This window comes from Eschrichtius robustus, chromosome 7 (assembly GCF_028021215.1).
Source record: "Eschrichtius robustus isolate mEscRob2 chromosome 7, mEscRob2.pri, whole genome shotgun sequence".
NCBI classification, from domain to species: domain Eukaryota; kingdom Metazoa; phylum Chordata; class Mammalia; order Artiodactyla; family Eschrichtiidae; genus Eschrichtius; species Eschrichtius robustus.
The window spans coordinates 100569655-100590439 of NC_090830.1; the positions used below are offsets into that span (position 1 = coordinate 100569655).

General features: G+C 40.3%; 2 protein-coding genes across 3 annotated transcripts in view; both read left to right on the forward strand.

Moving 5' to 3' along the window:
- The window catches only part of MINPP1 (multiple inositol-polyphosphate phosphatase 1), a 144067-nt gene extending 141964 nt beyond the window's left edge, over window positions 1–2103 (forward strand). The window contains exon 6 of the mRNA XM_068548144.1: window positions 2012–2103. The gene's annotated coding sequence lies outside the window, so the exon portion shown is untranslated. The remainder of the gene's footprint in view (window positions 1–2011) is intronic.
- PAPSS2 (3'-phosphoadenosine 5'-phosphosulfate synthase 2) overlaps window positions 1–20785 on the forward strand; it is a 79239-nt gene that overhangs the window by 27059 nt on the left and 31395 nt on the right. The window lies entirely within an intron of this gene.

Consider the following 20785-nt stretch of genomic DNA (forward strand, 5'->3'; position numbering starts at 1 on the left):
GCCCTGTGGGGTGATCTTAATGCATGATCAGTGAAGACTGAAGCCAGCCCATGGGGTTAATCCGGTTAAAAAAAAAACCCTAGTCTTTCCCCTCCGGACCTAGATTTTTGCCTTGACTAGCTGGATAATTGTTGCAGGAGTTTCCTTCTGTCTGCCTGTGTGAAAGCAGCCATGGGGTATGTGACTGAATGTAGACAGTTTGTCATTCAAGTTGTAGTTGCGAAGGTAAGGCATGTTCTGTGTGGGTCCTCAAGGAACGGTTCACTTATGCCCATCACAAGTCTAGTTCACGGTGTGATATGTCAGTTGCACATTCAGCTGTCTCAGGAGGTCCACCTTGTCTTTGAACACTACACATTATTTGCTTTGCCTGTTTTTGAGCTCTAGATAAATGAAATCCTACAGTATGTACTCCTTTTGTGTCTGACTTCTTTCAACATTGTGTTTGCAAGACCCATCCTTATTATTGTACGTCATTGTATATTGTTCATTCTCGTTGGTGTTAGCATTTCCATTGTGTGAAACACCGTGATTTACTTACCAGACTACTGTTGAAAGGCAGTTGGGTGTCTTTCAATATTTATAACAACGCTGTGAGGTAGGTGCTATTATTCTGTCCATTTTGCGGATGGGAAAACTGAGGCTTTGAGCAGCTTTAGAATTCATTTATCTCAAGTCACACAGGCTACTGTGGTCTAGCCAAACTTGAGCCCAGGTCGCCTGACCTGAGAGCCCGTGATCCCCACCCTCAATCTATTTCTTTACTGAAGCAGTTCTTTGATCTGTTTTTTGTCTTCTGTCATTTTAACTGATTCAGTTGTGAACCTATGGGAGCTGGATCAGGAGACAAATTTCTGTCACCGGACCACACATGAACTCATCCCTCCCCCTGAGACTAAAGCTTTGTTCCTAGGTCAGGTTTACTGAGCTTAGAGTAAGGGCTTGCCCAGGTGGTTCCAGTAGTACACCTGATGTGTCCAAATCCCTTGTAAATGCTGTGTGTGGTCTCAAGCTGGGCTCCCCACTTCAAAAATATATTTAAAAGCTGAAGAGACTCTTGAGAGGAGAGTGAGCGCATCTATTGTGTTAGTATATCTCTGGCTTTAACTGTTTTGGTTCCATGATACATGAAGAAACCTGAGGACTGTTTTGGGGTTTTTTGTTTGTTTTTTCTATATTGAGGATTTTTTTTTTTTCATGTATTGAGCCTTCTCTGGCTGTTTGTAGGAAAAGAAATGTCAGTTCATACTTTGTTTTTTAAGAAAATTTTCACAAATGCGTTTTTCTTCCTGTTGCTTCCTGGGAGACCTTCAAGTGAAGGCTACAGATTAACATTGGAGAGAAAGACCAATTTTCTAGCCTTGGGGTCAGGAACCCAGTACAAGGAAGTTTATAGGAGGCCAGTTTTTGGCCTCTGCCTGGATGGAAATGGAGGAGCATAAATGGGACCACCCTCTCCCGAATTCCATCGTTAGTAGTAAATGAGATGTTCTGCTCTTGCGTCTCTGCGTGACCATCTTAGAACAATGCAGAAGTTTGCTGGATCTTTGGTGTGATGACAGGAGAGAATACAGAGGAGACCTGCACCTCCCCTCAGAGGACAGACAATCCCTACCCAGGAAGGCAGTTCATCCACTTTGCTTCCTGCTCTGGAACATACGGGGTAATTTTGACAGCCTTCAAATCTGGATGGAAGTTTTGCTTGTTTGTTTTCGCTTTGTTTTTAAATGAAAAAGTTGATTGTTTATATATGTATAGGTAGGTTTTACAGATTTTTAAAAGGCATTTAATAAAAGTTAAATGTGCGGTCCACCCTCTGTAGAACTTCATCCTTTTCTTCCAGACACTCTTTTCCGCTGTGGAATTTGTGAGCTGTGCTAGCCAGAAGAGCAGCAGTTTAAAAAAAAGGGCAGTTTTACTCATTGGTGGTTAGAGGGGGAGGGTGCAGCTCTTTAAAAATGTCTGAATTCAGTCTTTCTCCATTTCTGAAACTGCCTTCTCTTCTCCGCAGTGTCTTCATAAAGTCATCCTCACGCCCCACCCCACACCCCCTTGCCCTGCCAGGATTCTGTATTCCATCTCAGCCACTCCCCTAGCCAATGAACCTACTCACCACTAATTTCAAGGTAATGTGGGAAAGCTGTATTTCTTAAGATAGAGTATTAGGTCTTGCTGGAAAAAAATATCTAAACTTTGAAAAATATTATGTCTGACGTTTCAGAACTGGCTGTAAAACTCTAGTCTCTTTAGGTAACACATACTGTTCCCCTATAATGTGTTTGTCTTTAGCAGTTAACAGTTTGGAACCAAGACTTTTAAGCTGTCCTTTCCCCTCTGATTGACGTCAGAGAAGAAGGGCATTCCATTCCTATAAATTATTGAAAATAATTTATAAAGAGACAATTTCATAAATGGAGTATAAAAAAAGAATGAGGCACAGAGATAATCATCTTCAGTGTTGAAATGGCTTATGTATGTAGTAAATGCAAGGCTAGAACTTATTTTCTGAGAAGTAAACCCCTGGTAAGGTGGCAGATAAAATACAAGATTTCCAGTTAAATTTGAATTTTAGATAAACAACAAATAATTTTTTAGTATAACTATGGCCCAAATATTGCATGGGACATACTGTATTTTTATTTGTTAAATCCGGCAACTCTAACAAAAGTTTTCAATATGGTTTCAGCACAATTTCAATCAATTAATATTTTCTGAGCACTTTCTGCCTGATGGTTAGGCTCAGAGGTGGCCTCAGGCAGGCCTTGTGTGTGTGTCTTTCACCATTGTACCCACAGCTTCTAGCACAGTCTTTGGCATATAGTTAGTGCTCAATGAATATTTTTTGAAAAAATTAATCAAAGGAATAAAAGAAATCTAGAATATGATGAATTTATGACATGTGTAACCTAGGTAGGAACACAAGCTCACATATATAACAAGCTAATGTGACTGATGCTATCTTATTTTGGATTTTATCTAGTTAATTTACTTACTAGACTAGCTCATTTATGTAAAGGATCCAGATTCTGAATATGTGAAAGTTTACTCCCACTTTGAAAAGAAGTGATAACCGAACAGGAGGTTGAACAACAGTCTTATCTAAATTTAATGCAGTCTTCTTAATTATCTATTTAAAACCGCCCTACTGGACATATTGCTACCTGTCTTCTTTCACATACACTTTTGTTCTAATGTTCAAATAAGTCATGTATCTGTAATACATTTATTTCTGACAGGATTGAATTTGATCAAGAGGAAAACGAATGTGTACTACTAGTCAGGTATAACATTGAGCCATACTATAAAGTAAAAATTATTGATCTGTATTGTTTCTCCAAGGAATTTATAACTCTTTATAACACTTTCATTTATAATAGCACTAAATAAAAAAGTTGATTAATGTAATATTTTTCTAGTGTAAAAATTAGGCATATGGAAACTCTTATTGTTCATTGTTAGTTTCACTATTTTGCAAAATATAATGATATAACACACAAGAAAATTTAATCATAAATTCAGATCTCAGGATTGTAAGGACCTTAAGTATATTATTTATAATTGAAGCTATATATTCTCTCCTCTTTTTTTTTTTTTTAATATTTATTTATTTGTTTATTTAGCTGCGCCAGGTCTTAGTTGTGGCATGTGGGATCTTCATTGTGGCATGCAGGCTCCTTTAGCTATGGCATGTGGGCTCCTTTAGTTGCAGCATGCAGGATCTAGTCCCTGACCAGAGATCGAACCCGGGCCCCCTGCATTGGGAGTATGGAGTCTTACCCACTGGACCACCAGAGAAGTCCCTTCTCTCTCTCCTTCAGAAGAAAAACCTGAAGAACTATAGAAATTTGCAAGGAACAAAAACCCAACCACTCTTATTTATTCAGACTTCCTTGTGAGACTGACTGAAACAACCCTCTATTTTTCTCACTTGCTTGAAGTTGTACTCAATTGAATTATACATTCAACCCTACCAGTTGTGTCCAAGCAGTAGTATAACCAGAAAAAGTTGGAGTTCCAATTGAAAGAAAAGACTGATAAATTTAACTATATTAAAAAAAACGTATGGCAAGCAACACCATAAATAAAGTTATAAATAACACCATTCACAAAGTCAAAGTACAAAGAGCCAGTGGAAAGATTTCCTAATATATAAAGAGTTCCTATAAATCAATGAGAAAAAGACCAACAATGCAATAGAAAAATGGGGAAAGGGTACAAATGAGAGTTTGAAAAATAAATAAAGGAAATACAAACAGTCCTAAACACAGCAAAAGGTGTACAACATCACTCATAATAACAGAAATTCAAACTAAAATCATATTGAAATACCATTTTTATCTATCAAATTGGAAGAAATCCAGAAGTCTTGATAATGTACTCTGTGGCAATGCCATCGGGAACCTGGAACTCCCATGTATTGCTGGTGAAAGTATAGATTGGTATAATCTGTAGAGAGTGATTTGATTATATGGATCAATATCACAAATGCCCATACTGATTGACCTAGTAATCTCACTTCTAAGAATTACTCTCATAGACATATATTCACAAGTGAGAAATCAAGGTAATTCATTGTTGCATTGTTTGTAGTGGTACAAACTTGGAAGCCTTTGAAATTTCTATTAAAAGGGAGCTAGTTAAATAAATTATGGTATATCCATACAATGGAACAATGTGCAGGCATAAAATGCATAAGAAAACCCTCTGTATCGATGTGGAAAGATCTGCCAACATAGATCTGAAGCAACAAGGTGTGTTATAGTGTGGAAAGAAGGGTTAAACAAATAGTATATACATGTTTTAAAATTTACTTCTATTTGTATAAAGAAACTGACAGGATATACAAGAAACTAATAAAAGTGCTTACACATTTTCAGAGGTAGGGAGGGTGGAGATGGGGCAAATGGGTAATGGGCGTGAAAGCAAGACTCTTCTGTATACCTTTTTGTATGTATATATTTAAAGTTTGTGAGTCATGTAGATATTACTTACTTAACAACTAAATAATAAAAAAGAGAATGGCATTGCATCGGCCCAGAAGCAAGAGACAGCTTAAACTCTGTGGGGAACTTCAGGGATTCAGACTGACACCTGTGTGTAGAGTATGAAAATGGAGAGTGTGAGCGATGAGAGGAAAAGACGCAGGAGGTGCCACGGAGGAGGCCTGATCACTGAACTGTGTCAGAGCTAGCAGGTGGGAAGGAGTCAAACCAGAGGAGCAAAGGTGATTTCTAAGTCTTAGAATGAACAAACTCCCTGCAGAGGAGGGAGCCCAGGAATGGATCCGGGGAAGGGCCCAGGTGATTTCTAGGAGCCAGATCTAAGTAGAAAGGAGTGGAGGTCAGGAATATATAAAATGAGATAAGCAAGACGCACATCTTATAGAGCCCAGACTGTATCCTCTGGGGTGTGGGGTGGGGAAGGCTTCTTCTAGGCAGCATTTATGCATTCTCATGCTTTGCCAGCCAGCCCCAAACACATCTTTACCAAGAAGCCATGGTAACTTCCGACAACTTATTTGCCCCCTGTGGTCTTATTTCTAAACTGTGCTTTTAAGATCCCCAAAGGTTGCTCGACTTGGAATAAGAAAACTTGGATCTGAGACGCTGAGTGACCAGCTGTTATGACCTTGGGTAAAACACTTTGAAACTCACATTTTTGAACCTCAGTTTTGCCATCTGTGAAATAGACATGAGGAGACAAGCCATAGTCTGCTGTTTTGTGAAGCTCAGGTGCAGCTTTAGAAACTCTAAGGTTTCTGTGACAGGTAAGGGACTGATCACTGGCACTATTTTTGTCTATGCTTCAGTCAATAGACACAACTGCACATTCTGCACCTAGATAAGATGGCCATGCACGGTTTGCTCTGTGCTGAGTTCGAAATAGCAGGGCATGAGGAGGTTTCACAGCTGGAAGGTGAAGGAGAATGCCCTAGAGTTTTGAGGGAAATCATATTTCTTTCTACACTACATGTTTCAGGGAAGACTGAACAGAGGGAAGCACTGGGGCAGTCTTCATAATTTTAACTATCATCATCCACTTTATTATTATTATAATTATTTTACTAGTAAGTGAACTATTTTAATTATCATTAATAACAACTATTTGTCTCCTTTTAGCTAACATTTAGTGAGGGCTTAACTACTGGCCAGACCCTGTGCTGTTTTATGTACATTTTCTTATTTAATCCTCATACGACTTCACTAAGGCAGAAAATGTTATGCAAACCATTCTACAAAAGAAGGAATGGAGTGGTTAAGTAATTTGCTCAAGGGCACGCAGCTGGCACCAGAAGAACCAGGATGCCCTACCAGTCACTGACGTGGAGCCCATGTTAACCTTTATGCCGTTCTGCTTCTTTAAGGGAATATACATCCAGTTGAGGGTGGGAGCAAGAGCGTCTGTCTTTCTGCACTGTGAGTTTTATTCATATTGTTAAATTCGTCAGACAATACTAACAGGTTTGGCTGCCTCCAAATCTGTAACTCAGCCAAGATTTTGAAAAAATGTTTGACATTCTTATCACCCAATCCTACCACCTGGGCAGCCATGTTCTTCCAAGACTATCTCAGCCCCTGGCCCTCTACCTCTGCCCATGATACACATTTGAATAACGAATCAAATTTTGTGAACTATCATGGGAATGAAAAATTAGTTTGCGTAAAAATACTTAACATTCATTCAGTAAATTCTAAACTCCTATGATATTCTAGGTACATGGATTCCATGACGAATGTGGGTAGAGCAGACTAGCGAGTTCCCAATCTGGTGAAGTAGACAGACATGTCAGTAAATACAATAGTCCCTCCTTATCCGCTGTTTCACTTTCCGCAGTTTCAGTTTCCCGAGTTGAACCATAGTGTGAAAATATTACATGGAAAATTCCAGAAATAAACAAGTTACAAGTTTTAAACTGTGCACTGTCCTGAGTAACATGGTAAAATCTTCCACTGTCCCGCTCCATCCCATCCAGGATGTGAATCATTCCTTTGTCCAGCATGTCAGTGCAGTATAAGCTACCTGCCCATTAATATAGGAAAACACATAGTATGTATAGGGTTCAGTACTATCTGCTGTTTCAGGCATCCACTGGCGGTCTTGGAATGTATTCCCTGCAAATCAGGGGGGACTACTGTGACCATAATTAACATAAGTTCTCTAGTATCGTTAGTGTCTCCTAGATTTGCCTGAGCATTAAAATCACCTGAGGCACTTTTGAAACAAAACTACAGGTTCTTGGGCCCTACCCCAGACCAAATGAATCAGAATCTCTTGGGGAGAGTCCTGGGAATCTGTGTTTTTCACAAACACCCTCTCAGAGTCTTACATCAGAGTCTTAAGTAAGTTTGGGAAAGGAACTATTAGTAGAAACAGGATACTATGGTGTCAGAGGAAGAAGCTAAGTCTGTCTGTGGGTGGGGAGATTAGCCAAAGGCTCACAGCAATGTTTACGCCACTCATTCATGAGTGAGTAAGAGACAAATCGAAAGAAGGGCACTCCAAGCAAGGAGAATGTGGGTGAAAGCCCAGAAGAACGGCGTCGGGGGGGCTTGTTCTGGACTGGTGCAGGGGGTTTGTGTGACTGGTTCATGGAGTTCGAGGCCACAAAGGGCAGTAGGTAAAGCTGAAAAAGGAGGTCATGGCGCCAAATTGAGGTCTCTGGACTTTACCATAGAAGCCAAAGGATTTTAAGCAAGAATTTTACTCTGGTGGCGAAGGAGAGAATAGCTTGAGAGAGATGAGGAGTCCAGTTTGAAGGCTGTCAGGGAGGTTCTCGTGAGTGATTAGCTAACAACAGTGAGATGATTTGAGAGGTATTTCTTAGCTAAAATTGACAGGACTCAGTGATAGATTGATTTTTTTTTTAATGAGGGAGGGGGCAGTAGGATGTCTCCTAGCTTAAGTAATAGATAGACATGTGGACCATTACAAATGATGAGGAATATGGGAAAAGGAGTAAGGGGTGATGACAAGAAAATGAATTCTTGTTGATGCTGAGTTTCAGTGGTTCTGGGTGACTATACCTGCTAGGCATTTAAATACTGATATTTGAAGATAGAGATTTTGCAGTCCATAGCATATTGATAGTAGACAAAGCCTTGGGAACAGGTGAGAGTCACTCAGGGATGTATAGGGGAAGGGTGGAAGGGTGCTGGAGAAGAACCCTGATACCTAAAGGGATGTGGAGGAATGTGTGAAGGAGCCCATGGAGGAGAGGTGAGAAGGCAGAAAAGCACAGGGATAGAATAACATCTTGGAAGCTAAGGAAAGAGGGAGTTTTCCAGAAAAGAGTGGTCAGTGGGATCAAATGGAAGGGAGACATTGTTTTACGGATTCTTGGCTGCTCACTTTCTGCTCCCAGTGCCTTGATTTGGCAACTCTAGTACAGGTTCTACATGAATCTCCAATCCAAGGACTGCGTATGTAACTGACTGGGTATTTTGTATAGCTTAAATTCTTAAGAGAATCTCATTGATTCAGCCCGTGCATTGGTTCCACTTGGGTCCATCCATTACAAGCAGCGATGTCTGGGGAGAGTAGTTGGGGAGGTTGAGTCTGTAGCTGTGGCCAGGCAGACTCACTAAGTAGAGTATGCAGGGGAAAGAGATCAAGTCAGATAAACACTGAAGGTCTTGTCAGGGACGATCATTACAGTGACTACTGATTAGGCGCTGTTTTAAACACTTTACATGCAGTAATTTGATCTGTTTGAACCTACTGCTGGGCATAGAAGTCATATTGCAATGGATTAGAGTCCTTTACTCCTAATAATGACAGTGAGTCTTGAGAAAGGCATTAATCTGGTTCTTACACAATTGCCCTTTGTTTTGTGCTTCTTTACAGAGGCAGAAGCCTTCTCTGGGTCCACTCTTTTTTTTTTTTTTTAATTGAAGTATAGTTGATTTACAATGTTGTGTTAGTTTCAGGGGTACAGCAAAGTGATTTATATATATATATTATATATATAATATATATATATAATATATATATTCTTTTTTCAGATTCTTTTCCCATATAGGTGAGTATACTTCCCTGTGCTATAAGTAGGTCTTTATTTCTGGGTCCACGCTTAATGATCAAATGGAAGACTGCCTTCTGATCTTATTTCCTTTTCCTGAGTTCTCTTAATTGAATCATGAAAATATTACACATAAAAAGAAGTCTTTGAGCTGGGCAGATACGACCACACGAGCATTCTATGAGTCGGTTTACTCCAGAGCTTGATGGGTTTAAGTGACCTCTCTTATCCTTAGGAATCTGCCTCACTGTGAACCAAGAATATAGGCAATGTAGCAGATGAATTTTTAATCTGATTTTTTTTGAACAGAGAGTAAACAATGTTTTCATGTAACAGCTTTTTGATGTAAACTGTTCAGAATGGTGATTTCAGGCCATTTCAAGCTGATGGGCTCTTTTAGTTCACAATAGTATACGTTTTAGTTGCCTGTCTCTGGATTGTTTATGTTATATTTGTGAAGGAAAAACCAGTGAAATAATCCATGTGAGGATGTGCTCACAGACGATGTGGTTCATTTAACTTATTCAAGCAATGCATTAAATAAGTGTCCAGTTCTGTATTCTATTGGATTTAAGTGTTAATGACTTAGATTTCAGCACTAACTGAAATATGTTAGATCCCATCAGCTTAATTGATTCTCAAAGAATATGGGAAACTCACCAGAACTATAATCACAAATTGTTATACACAGTTCCTTGATGCAAATTTCAAAGAATATTTTACAAATGCATTTGTGAATGGGAGTTCTGTTTATTATAAGGTTTGGACTGCTTTGGCTGTTTTCTGTAGTGATGGCTGTGAGAAGACTTAGGACATGGCAGGTCTCACTTTAAGAAGGGGGTAACCTTCTGCAGGATACAAAATTAATGCACAGAAATCTCTGGCATTTCTATACACTAATGATGAAAAATCAGAAAGAGAAATTAAGGAAACAATCCCATTTACCATCACAACAAAAAGAATAAAATACCTAGGAATAAACCTGCCTAAGGAAGCGAAAGACTTGTACTCAGAAAACTATAAAACACTGATGAAAGAAATCAAAGATAACATAAACAGATGGAGAAATATACCATGTTCTTGGATTGGAAGAGTCAATACTGTGAAAATGACTGTATACCCAAAGCAATCTACAGATTCAATGCAATCCCTATCAAACTACCAATGGCATTCTTCACAGAATTAGAACAAAAAAATCTTACAATTCGTATGGAAACACAAAAGACACTAAATAGCCAAAGCAATCTTGAGAAAGAAAAACAGAGTTGGAGGAATCAGGCTCCTGGACTTCAGACTATACTACAAAGCTACAGTAATGAAGACAGTACAGTACTGGCACAAAAACAGAAATGTAGATCAATGGTACAGGATTGAATGCCCAGAGATAAACCCATGCACATATGGTCACCTAATTTATGACAAAGGAGGCAAGAACATACAATGGAGAAAAGACAGCCTCTTCAATAAGTGGTGCTAGGAAAACTGGACAGCTACATGTAAAAGAATGAAATTAAAACACTACCTAACACCATACACAAAAATAAACTCCAAATGGATTAAAGACCTAAATTAAGACCAGCCACTATAAAACTCTTAGAGGAAAACATAGGAAAAACACTCTTTGACATAAACCACAGCAAGATCTTTTTTGACCCACCTCCTAGAGTAATGGAAATAAAAACAAAAATAAACAAATGGGTAGTTAAACTTAAAAGCTTTTGCACAGCAAAGGAAACCATAAACAAGACAAAAAGACAACCTTCAGAATGGGAGAAAATATTTGCAAATAAAACAACAGACAAAGGATTAATCTCCAAAATATACAAACAGCTCATGGAGCTCAATATCAAAAAAACAAACAATCCAATTAAAAAATGGGCGGAAGGCCTAAATAGACATTTCACCAAGGAAGACATACAGATGGCCAAGAGGCCCATGAAAAGATGCTCAACATCACTAATTATTAGAGAAATGCAAATCAAAACCACAATGAGGTATCACCTCACACCAGTCAGAATGGCCATTGTCAAAAAATCTAGAAACAATAAATGCTGGAAAGGGTGTGGAGAAAAGGGAACCCTCCTGCAATGTTGGTGGGAATATAAATTGATACAACCACTATGGAAAACAGTATGGAGGTTCCTTAAAAAACTAAAAATAGAACTACCATTATGACCCAGCAATCCCACTACTGGGCATATACCCTGAGAAAACCATAATTCAAAAAGAGTCATGTACCACAATGTTCATTGCAGCACTATTTACAATAGCCAGGACATGGAACCAACCTAAATGTCCATCGACAGATGAATGGATAAAGAAGATGTGGCACATATATGCAATGGAATATTACTCAGCCATAAAAGGGAATGAAATTGAGTTATTTGTAGTGAGGTGGAGGGACCTAGAGTCTGTCATACAGAGTGAAGTAAGTCAGAAAGAGAAAAACAAATACTGTATGCTAATGCATATATATGGAATCTAAAAAAAAAAAAATGGTACTGATGAACCTAGTTGCAGGGCAGGGATAAAGATGTAGACATAGAGAATTGACTTGAGGATACGGAGTGGGAGGGGGAAGCTGGGATGAAGTGAGAGTAGCATCGACATATATACACTATCGAATGTAAAATAGTTAGCTAGTGGGAAGCAGCGGCATAGCACAGGGAGATCAGCTCAGTGCTTTGCGATGACCTAGAGGGGTGGGATAGGGAGGATGGGAGGGAGGCTCAAGAGGGAGGGGATATGGGGACATATATATGCATATGGCTGATTCACTTTGGTGTACAACAGAAACTAACACAGTATCGTGAAGCAATTATACTCCAGTAAAGATCTATTAAAAAAAAAAAGAAGGGGGTAATCTTCTTAGCCATAAAGGTGGCTGTAACCACAGTTTAGAATATGTCATTCTATTGAGTAGTGATACTAAAGCATATGTTCTGATGAGGACCAGAGTTTGTTTAAGGATATCCACATCTGTCAATCAGCCAGCAAAATATTTATTAAACTTATATTATTCATTCAACAAGTATTTACTGAATACTTAATGAAGTCCAGCTACGTCACATTTGCTTCCTCTTTTTAATCCTTGCAGCAGTTAACAAGAATTATAATCCCACAATTTTGGGAGACTTAGAGAGGTTAGGCTTAACTCATTCAAGCTTTTAGTGGAGCCAGAAGTTGAATTTGACTCTAAACTGTCCAGCCTCAAAATCTGTATTATTTTCTCTTAGCTGGGCCCTGTTGGGAAATCAAAGCTGTATAAGCTACAGCCCCCACCATGTAGGGTTGACAGTGAAGTCTAAAATACAAGTCTCTAAGTCTATAAAACATCAGATATAAGTCTAAAATATCCAGGATCTAATGGGGACAGGAGTTTAGCAGAGAGGCATCAAGGAAGGTGATTTGAACCCACAGGGTTCGCGCTGCTTGTTTTTTTTGGCCACACCATGCGGCTTCCAGGATCTCAGTTCCCTGACCTGGGGTTGAACCCGGGCCATGGCAATGAAAGCCCAGGATCCTAACCAACAGGCCACCAGGAAACACCCTGTGCTGCTTGAAGAACAGGCAGTGTGTGGTTAGGTGGAGGGTATGAAGAGATTCTTCCAGATAGGATGGGCCGAATGAGAAAAGGTGCAAAGCCAGAATGAGCTGTGTTCAAAACCTCCTGCTTGGAATAGAAGTTCTGCAGTGTAGAGTAGAAAATGTTATCGAAAAGGTCGCTGGAGCCTGCAAATGAAGGGCCTTAAATTCCAATCTAAGAATTAGGACTTTATTCTGCGTAAGGACTTCATTCAATGCGGAGCCATTGAAAGTTTTGAATATAAAAGTAACATGATTAAAAGGTGTTTTAGAAAATTCATCTGATTGTCAGTTGGAAGAGGAAGTGAGAGAACTAAAGATTATTAAAGGGGTTCTGAGCCAAGGGATGGATGTGATGGATGCTTTACAACCTTAGGGAGACCAGGACGAGCAAGATTCACGGGGGAGGGGCTTCCCTGGTGGCACAGTGGTTGAGAATCTGCCTGCCAATGCAGGGGACACGGGTTAGAGCCCTGGTCTGGGAAGATCCCACATGCCACAGAGCAGCTAGGCCCGTGAGCCACAACTACTGAGCCTGCGTGTCTGGAGCCTGTGCTCCGCAACAAGAGAGGCCGTGACAGTGAGAGGCACGCGCATCGCGATGAAGAGTGGACCCCCGCTCGCCGCAGCTGGAGAAAGCCCTCGCACAGAAACGAAGACCCAACACAGCCATAAATAAATAAATGAATGAATGAATGATTCACGGGGAACTGTGCTGAGGAATAAGGTTCAAAAAGCCAGGCCAAGCCACGGGGATAGTTATTCATGACAGTGGAGGGCAGTCCAGCCAAGAGGAGACTCCAAATTATGGTCAAGAAGACAAGCAAAGGTCAGAGCTGGAGAAGGCGTTCATAGCATCCGGAGGTCTGAGGAGTGAAATGTGATTGTATATGAGAAGCAAGCCAGGAGGACCTGGAGCAAGCTCTGTTGGAGAGAGTGACACAGATGAGGCCACTGCTTCTGGACTAAGACTGAAGACCATCTGGAGGCCTGCTCACCACATAATGTGGAAATAGGCCTGAGCACTAAAGTGGAAGTCATGGTAAGGGTCTAAGTCAGGGTGTTAACAGTGGAAACTGGAAGAAAGATCCTTATATGAGAGATACTATGAAGAAAAACAGGACCTGTAGATGGATGATACGTAATTAGAGAGGAATGAGAGCAGGGGCTCCTATAAGCCCTCAGAGTCATTTTAAGAACAAGTCATGTTCCAGAGATTAACTTGGAAATGAGTTATGCAGGCCTTGGAAAAGCTTCATCAAGAACCTTTCTCCATCAGGAAATGTTTTTTTAAAACTGTCAGTCTAACGTGCCAGGAATATTGCTACCCCCAGTATAACCGTGGAATCTAAACTTCCCCTGTCCTCACTCACCATCTTTCCACCTGCTTCTCAGTGCAGGTGTGAGCTGTCCCCAGCCAAATCGCTGAAGGAGGCTTTTGGGTCCAGGTGTGAAGATTTGTGAGCATCTGTGGGTGTGTGAACCCCTCTCCTGGAGGTCCTGAGAAGGAACTCCACACACATACACCCCCAACTTCCAGCCACATATTTCTCCATCCTGGGTCCACTCTAGGACAGTATGCAATTTCCGGATTCTTTGGTCCAAAAATAGTAACTCTTTTACCCTGCAATAAACTTCATCTAATCTCTTCTCTTCCACTTTTCCTGCTTCTGAAGCAAAAGAACATAGCCATTTTGAGGGTTTTTTTTCTCCCCTAAGGAGTTTCAGATCTCCTTTTTCCTCCTCCTTTTTTATGTTATTTACTCACATCCCTCCATATGGAAGATTAAGGGGTGCATGTGTCATAACAGGAGGTTTGGGGACATAAGGAGGGCTGAAAGAGGCTGAAAGAGAATTAATTCACCTCCATTTTGGAGGGACAAAAGGGGCTCAGAAGAGGGCACTGCTAGGTTTCATCAGTTTCTTCTAAAACCAAAATCTTTCTTTCTTGTAATATTTTAGAATGTCGCCATAAACAATGTGGGTATGTCACAACTTATCTATGTATTTCACTCTTATCAATGTCTTACCTATTTATCTTTCTGTCCTTCCTCTTTACTCCATGGTGTGCTTATAAAAGGATTTCTCAAATAACTCCAAGTAATTTTAATCCTTAAATTAGATGTAAAATAATAGAGTCAGTGATTTTAAGAAATGTGATCAGGAAGGATAAAGAATCCAGCAGTGCAGAAGCCAAGGTGATTTATAGTGTTTTGTTTATTGCCAAATCTTGTAAAAATGCACTCTTTTAAAAAATAGACTTTATTTTTTAGAACAGTTTTAGATTTATTGAAAAAATTGAGAAGATGATACAGAATTCCCATATATCCTGCACTTAGGTTACACTGTTACTAACTTTAGTGTGGCACATTTGTTACAATTAAGGAACTAAAGACACATTATCATTAACTGAAGTCCATACTTTTTTCAGATTTCCTTAATTTCTATCAAATATTTTTTTCTGTTCCAGAATCCCATCCCACATTGCATTTAGTTGTCATGTCTCCTTAAGCTCCTCTTGACAGTGACAGCTTCTCAGACTGTCCTTGTTTTTGATGACCTTCACGCTTTGGAGGAGTACTAATCAGGTATTTGGTAGAATGCCCCTTGGAGTTGGCGTGGTGTTTTTCTCACGGTGAATGGGAAGTGACATAACGTGGTTGCTACGTCAAATATGATGTCAGGCCAGAGCAGGGATCCTGCCCGGTCCGCCCAGTGCGCTCCCTGCCCGATAGGCAACTCCTAACAATTGTACCCCTCGTGGCGCAGGCCTCTCTCTGTCCCCCCGGCGTCGAGGGGGCGTCGAGAGGGCGACAAGGGGGCGGTGTTGGCGCCCGGGCTCCTGGGTTCCCTGGGTCCGGCATATAGATATATATTTTTTAGAACGGGATTAATGTTATTTCCTCTGTAACCTGTTTTCGCATTTGGGCATACAGCATGATATAGTTTTAGGTCAATAAATACAGATGTGCATATTCGGCATATGGATATGCCATAAGCTATTTAATTGGTGGAAATTTTGATGGCTTCTCTTTTAAATAATATTATTATGAACATCTATAGGTAATGATTCCTTTTTCTGTATTATGATGTTGAGGTTCTTTGAGAATTAGCGAGACTAGCAGGGGAAATCATAGTGAGGCATTGCATGTTCTCAGCAAGACTTGAATAATTTTATTTCCATGGAAAAATGTGTTTTAAAATAAACTAAAATTGAAAAAAACATTTTTAAAGAAAGAGCTTTTTTTTTTTTTTTTTGGCCACATAGCTTGGCGGGATCTTAGTTCCCTGACCAGAGATCAAACCCGGGCCCCGGCAGTGAAAGCACTCAGTTCTAACCACTGGACTGCCAGGGAATTCCCAAGAAAGAGCTTTTTATCTTCAGAATTTTAAAACATATTACAGAGCAACAACTATCAGTACCATAGGTGTCCACACTAAAAGTAGAAAAATTCTGTAGAAATACGTAAGAATATATAAACTATAAATACATAAGAATTATAAATATATAAGAATTCTAGAAATAGATTCAAACTACTAAAAGATTTTCAAAGTAACAGGGAAATGAATTATAACATATTTTGAGATCACTGGATAATAATGATGGAAAAGAAATAAAATTGACCCATGTAAGCACATGACACATTATTAAAATGTCAGATGTATCCAAATAGAATAGTTTAATCATAGTTTAATCATATCAAAATAGATGTCTAAAGAACATATTTGGCTCAGCTATGATGAATGATCAAATGGAAGACATCAAAGACAACAGGAATATTTTTATATATTCTTAAAATACCCTTTAATATGATATAACATATTACATATAATATATGTGATATATAATAAAGTGTATATCAAAAGGAAAGTGAACAAAAAGTGTATATTATAATTAATAAAATTTTTACTATACAAAATACAGAAAAAAGTACCAGTATGCTTTTGGCTGCACCGCGTAGCATGCAGGATCTTAGTTCCCCAACCAGGGATGGAACCTGTGCCCCCTGCAGTGGAAGCTCAGAGTCCAAACCACTGGACCACCAGGGAATTCGCGCACAATACATTTTTAAAAAGTGGATGAGGTCATTGCCTAGATTGTCCTTAATACCAAAAGAGACAAACACACAAATATCATAAGTAACTTACAACATGGAAAAATACATATTCTTGCTAGTAACTAAATAGGTACGAAGTAATCTAGGGGGAAAAAAACATTAAAACTGCAAACATAACAAGTTAGTTGGAATATTTAGAAACAGGTATATTGTGGTAGCCTGGTAACTTGGCTCTGTCTTTCTGGAAAATGAACTGGCAATACATAATGAGACTAACGAAATAGTTTATAACTTTTCATACTCAGTTGTTTCACTTTGGGCTATAGACCCCAAGGAAATACTCTGAAAGGAAAGAAATATAAATAGATATTTGTAATGGTAAAACATTTGAAGCTGCTCAGGTTAAGTAATGAAAATGAAATGAGAATGATCTTTTGATTGTTTACATTTTTATGTAGTATCAAAAGCCATAATATACATGATATCATTTAGTCCTCAATGAGGAAGCCGTGACACAGAGGTCCCGCAGCTGGGACTGGAAACTAGGAGTTCTGTCTGGGCAGGAGTAAGACCTGCACTTGGAGTCAGGAAGCCTGGCGGTGTGTTCTGCATCGTGCAGGTGTGGGACTTCAGCCAGTAGTTTAAGGATCTGCAAATGGGTCACAACGCACAGTCTCCTCAGCTCCCGGGCTTTGAACGGTAAGTGAGATAATGGCTGTGAGAGTGGAGCTCCTACCATGAGCCTGAGAGGGTGATTACTGAGGTTGCTGCTTTCTGCAGACAAACCTTTAAATGAATCTTCAAACTGCACACCGAGGTCAGGGAGGTTTGGGACACTTTTAATTAGCAAGACAGCAATGAAACCATAGCCCAACAGCAGTGAGGGCCAAATTCAAAGGCAACAGCAGAGTTGTCATTAGAGAAGGAAAGTGGATTTGTTTGCACTGCGGGGGAGGCAGGAGGGTGTAGAGGGAATTCAAATCCACTTACTTGTTTTTTTTTTTTTTTTTAAACATCTTTATTGAAGTATAATTGCCTTACAATGGTGTGTTAGCTTCTGCTTTATAACAAAGTGAATCAGTTATACATATACAATATGTTCCCATATCTCTTCCCTCTTGCATCTCCCTCCCTCCCACCCTCCCCATCCCACCCCTCTAGGTGGTCACAAAGCACCGAGCTGATCTCCCTGTGCTATGTGGCTACTTGTTTTTGATTGAAGACATTAGGCACACACCAAAAGCCTTTGAGCACTGAGAAACTCGTAAACTGACCTGCGCTTTCCAGCTTCCTCATTCCTCCAGCGCCCTCTCTTTCATAAGCCTACTCACTGTAGCACAGGCTCTGATTTGGCTCCAAGGGTGCCCCGCCCCGCCATGAAATCATCTGAAGTCTTTTCCCCATGTAGCATCTTTTCTTCTAGTCCCGCGAAACCAAGGCCTGCCGTGACCTAGCCTATCCCACCCTGAGTTCCAGAAGCTCCTTCATACTCCCCTTTAGGCATCTCTGATGGGAGTGAGGAGTGGATCTGACAGAGATAACTCACTGCAACCCTGGGCTGGGTGATAAAGTCCCATCTTTAATAGCTCATGAGGCTAACCTGGGGCAAAGGCCATCCTCATGCCGGTGACCAAGCATTCATGACTGAGACAGCCAGCAGGAGAGCAGTAAGTGTTGGGTGGGTAGAACAAGGAGGCTTCAAACTGGTGCACCTTGAAGAGGCATGTTACTGGCTGGGCTTTGGGTCAAAGAAAATGATAATCAGGACGGCAACAATATCCTCCTGTGCTCCTGTGCATGCGTGCGTGTGCATGTGTGTGTGTGATGCTTCACCCCTACAAAATTGCTTTCCTATCCATTGTCTGACTTGATCATGAGCCCCACCTCCCCAGACTTGCCTTAGAGTGGACCTAAGCCTTAGAACACTTCTAAATCTGGGTGACTTAGGCCTCAAACTACCATGATGCCTCCAGAGTAGATTAATGCCTCCTGGGCCTCATCAGCCTCAACATCTTACCTTGTCATGTATTTTCTTTGATACTTTATATAGAAAATTATTTAATCCATTCAGCAGCCCTATGAGGAAACTATTCTTAGCCCCATTTTACAGAACAGGAAATGGAGGTTTGACGATGTTTATCACTTGCCCAGCGTCACTGAGCAAGTAGGTTACGAAGAGGGTTTCAAACCCCTATTTGCTTGACGCCAAAACCCATCCTCATGCGACTCCTGGGAGTTTTTCTGGGTCAGTGACCTGGAAGAAGGTAGGGATTTTTGCATTTCTTTTCCTTAGGAACCCAGAATAGAAGTATGCCACCAACTTTGTGGCTTCTGGGCCACTTCCGGTTAAGTGTCAGTGTTAGATGAGGTGCCGTGGATGTCTGTGTGCTCCTTTTCTACTCACAGGGAGGCAAGCATTTGTTCTTTAACATGTGCTTTGCTTTCCGTAGAGAGAATCCTTTTTCTGATGGCCACTTTCTTTCCGAAGCTTAGAACACCATATGCTCTTAAGAAGGAAGGAAGGGTTTCCACAAGGAAAAGAAAAGTTTTCGGTTGCCTCACCCCTTTGCAGTTCAAATATCCTTCAAAACATCTGCTTCTATTTTATTTGTTTGCCTTTTGGAGAAAATCAAGGGTAAATGTGAGATAAATAAGAAGCAAAATATCTTCCCGAAACAAACAAAAAAACCCCAGTACCTGGCCATCTGAAAAGATTTTATTTGTTTGTTTAAAACATTGTTGGAGTGATAGAAAATCTGGACAAACACCCATGATTAAGATGCAGTTAATAAAAACCAAAAGTTCAGAGATTAACTATTACACACTGTAAGAGAGTAGTTCCTTCCGGTGGACTCTGATGGTTTTGGAAAACCAAGTGCTTGTTGGGGAGGCAATTAACAAGATCATAACAAAGTTTCCACAGAAGACTAGCAAAGCCTGGAGTTTATTCTGGATCTCAGCCTCTAGGGAGAAGGAACAGCCAAAAGAGAGGAAAAAAACCCATCTCTGTGGACAAATTAAGCACTGGGGGGCATTCACGTGCACAGGTGGGCAGCAGCCCCTTAAGTCAAACGTGCTGTGATGGGATCAGAGCCCTTTTCCACAAACGCAGCTGTGCTGAACAATATCATTCCACCATCTGAATCTTTTTTCTTTTTTCTTTTTTTTTGGCTGTGTTGGGTCTTCGTTGCTGCGCATGGGCTTTCCCTAGTTGCTGTCGGAGGGCAGGGGGTGGTTTCTCACTTCAGTGGCTTCTCTTGTTGCGGAGCACAGGCTCTAGGCGCACGGGCTTCAGTAGTTGTGGCACACGAGCTCAGTAGTTGTGGCTCACAGGCTTAGTTGCCCCGTGGCATGTGGGATCTTACCAGACCAGGGATCGAACCTGTGTCCCCCTGCATGGCAGGCAGATTCTTAACCACTGTGCCACCAGGGAAGTCCCCCACCACCTGAATCTTACTAGGTATTTTCGTATTTGCTTAGTTTTTCTTTTTTAATGGTTCTTTTTTTGCATGTGGTAAAACTTACATGTAATGAAATACCCATCTTAAGTGTACATTCCATGAGTTCCGGCAAATGCAAACACCTGTGTACCTCAAACTCTTATCAGGACGTACAGCATTGCCATCACCCAGAGGCAACTGCTCTTCTGACTTTGCAAATTAGTTTTCCCTGATGGGGGACGTCATATAAATGGAATCACATGTAGGTTTTTTGGGTAAGACTTCATGGACTCAGCAAAATGTTTTCATTTATTATCATCCACGTTGCATATAGCAGTAGCTCATTCCTTTTTATTGCTGATTAGTATTCCATTAGAAGAGTATTCTATAATCTGGGCGTTTTGTTTTGTTGTTGTTGTTATCTATTTTCCTATTTGATGGACACTTGCTTATTTACAGTTTTTGTCCAAAAACGTTGCTAATCATATTCTTGTACAAGTCCTTTTGTGGGTATAAGTTTTAATTTCTCTTGAGTTAATGTCTATGAATGCAATTGCTGAGTCCTTAAGGGAGGTAAATGTTCGGCTTTATAAGAAACTGCCAGGTTTTTTTCTGAGATGGTTGGACCACTTTACACCTCCACTATCAACATATGAGAGCACATGGACTTCCCTGGTGGCACA